Source organism: Macrobrachium rosenbergii, chromosome 55 (genome assembly GCF_040412425.1).
Source record: "Macrobrachium rosenbergii isolate ZJJX-2024 chromosome 55, ASM4041242v1, whole genome shotgun sequence".
NCBI lineage: Eukaryota > Metazoa > Arthropoda > Malacostraca > Decapoda > Palaemonidae > Macrobrachium > Macrobrachium rosenbergii.
This window is the reverse complement of record NC_089795.1, coordinates 77,461,695-77,464,800: the sequence shown is the minus strand read 5'-3', so window position 1 is coordinate 77,464,800 and position 3,106 is coordinate 77,461,695.

Below are 3,106 nucleotides of genomic sequence, written 5' to 3'. Positions count from 1 at the left end.
TTGAGGAGGTATATAAAAGTTATCTAAATTCTAAGTACAAAATAAATGATAGTACTTAAAGGATTACTTTATATTCCTTTGAACAATCTTACTTTTTCATGCGTCCCATTCATTACACCTGTGCCATTCCCCCACCCCTTTTATCTTGAAAGTTCCTCGTTGGGAGAGTGGGTTCCGTTCTCAGCTAGCACTCTGCTGGCCGCGAGTTCGAATCTCCGACCGCCCAATGAAGAATAAGAGGAATTTATTTCTGGTGATAGAAATTCATTTCTCGCTATAAAGTGGTTCGGATTGCACAGTAAGCTGTAGGTCCCGTTTCTAGGTAACCAACTGGTTCTTAGCCACGTAAAATGATTCTAATCCTTCGGGACAGCCCTAGGAGAGCTGCTAATCAGCTCAGTGGTCTGGTTAAACTAAGATACGAAAATACTTAACTTTTTTTATGTCTGGAAGCTAGAATATCATCACTTGTATATGGATCTCACCCTTCAGTTCTAAGTCTCTCAGTTTCTCCTCCTCTTGCATAAACAAAAACATTTCCTCCATTTAATCGCCGAATGGCAACTGTACCTCACCGGGAGAAAACATTGCATTCTTCGCTCTGCTTTATAGATTTCACCAATTCCCCTTCGCGAGGTTACAGCAATGCCACAGTTCCCTGGGTTCTATCCCGGGTTGATTCATTCGTTATTCCGTTTGTGTACGGCAATGGGAAAACGGCCTTTACCCCTCTGGAGTTGACTCAAAGTGAACTTCAGAGACAACTGTTATGCTGCTAAAGATATTAGTTTCATGGAAAGCAATAAAGAAAATAAAATCAATTTTTCTAGTATTCATTTTAGGTGGTGTCACATATTCACATCTGAGTAAATCTTTAGGTGTGTGTGTATGAAACGGTATAAGCAAACATTCACACAAACATATATATGTATCATATATGTATATACATATACATACATATATATATTCATATATGTATATGTATACATATTTGTGTATGATATAAATATATATATCTATATATTATATTATATATATATGTATATATATATATATATATATATATATATATATATATATATATATATATATATATATATATCATACACAAACATATACCATAAGGCATCACACATCAGAACCAACCACATTCCAACAGTAAGCATTTTTAAAGAATCAAGAACAAACCGTAGAACAAAAAGGGAGACCTAGCTTAGGCAAAGTTACTACTTCGCCTCTCAAACATTCAATACCGCTGACACCAAGGATAATTAATGTCACACCTGATTGGCCATGCACCGGCCAATCACGTCACGGGGGTTGGCACATTAAGAGTAATGCTCGCAATCCTACTTGACTATTCATTCGGAGTCGTGATGAGTTAGCAGGGGGAGGGTGAATATATGAATACCAGGGCCAAGTGCATTTTTCCACTTGTGTGATCTTTCATTTGTTTGCGAGGCGTGGAGTCACGACGGCGATCGCCGAATTTCTGGGCGTGGAAAACTAAATCTTCTATCATTGATGCTGTCCGTCGTTAACTGTTACGTTGGCTCGTTCTAGACACAGATTGGAAGCCACAGCATTTCCCCTTTTATCCTAAGTCAGTAGTCGTTTCACGTATGTATGTATGTGTATATGTAGTATATATATATATATATATATATATATATATATATATATATATATATATATATATATATATATATATATATATATATGTATATTTATATACATATATATAGATGTATAATATATATATATATTATATATATATATATATATATATATATATATATACATAAAACACTGATCATAAGCATGAAAACAACTAATATACACAAAAAAAGTAAATTTATATATATATTTTATACATATATATACACATACATATTATATTGAATATACGTATGAAAATAACTAGTATAAACCAAAACAAGAAGTGTATTTATACCGAAGGTTACCATAAATTAAGATACAGCCTTAAACTCATTTTCTTAAATAGTTTTTTTAAGATTTCTTCATTTCCTTCTTCAACTTTATTTCAGTTCTTTAACCACTCCTCCCGCTTTTCTTCAAAAATCCACGAAAACCCGCATCCTTGGAGCCCTGATCGACGGCTGGATGACTCAGACATTAAGTTCGTTATGAAATTCATAGGAATATATTATTCCGGCGGCCGTATCCGCCCCGGGGGCTTACATTTACATATCGGAAAGCTCTCAATAGGTGGAAATGTGGGTCCGCTGACAGCTGCAGGAATTGTTGAAGGGAGGGAAGGCTATTTTGCATGTGCAATTAAGATCGGAATGGGAGCCAAAAGAAGCCGTCCAAACCGAGTGTGGACGAAAAACGGAGGATTTTTGCTTCCACTATCTTCAGCGGGACTGAAAAGTAACAGGGGATGAGTGGTATATGAAGATAAAAACAGAGGGTTTCTCGTATACTACCACGCAAACGTTAATTTAATATTTCAGTATGTATGTATATATATATATATATATATATATATATATATATATATATATTATATAATATATATAATATATATATTATATATATTATATATAATATATATAATATATATATTATATATATATATATTATATATATCTATATATATATATATTATATATAAAACACCACTCATGAAAGAGTGCATCCTTTACACTTCTGTGTTTACTGTTCCTAAATGATGGTATTAGTATGCAGCTATCTTCATGAAATTTAAGCTAAAAACCCTAATACTGGGGCGCTTTCAGCCATTCACCGCTTACGGCTGTGACAGTTCTACTAAGAAAAAAATACTGACGAGGAGGTGGACAGCAAGGTAGAATAAAAGAAGCGGGAACTGAAATAAAGTAAAAAGGCTAAAAAGTGAATGCAGCAAAGGCACAATGCACCTTTCAGTAATGCCTACATGATATCGCGCGAGGTGCAATGACGTCGCTAACTACCTACGGAATAGTATGCTAATGCGAGGCAGTCGTTACTGTTGTCATTATTTAAACCGTTCCGAGCTTATATAACGCCATGTTTGTATTCGTATTATGTAAATGAAAGCACCGTGTCTAGTAGCTCTTCATATCATTTCGAGTCTGGGAAA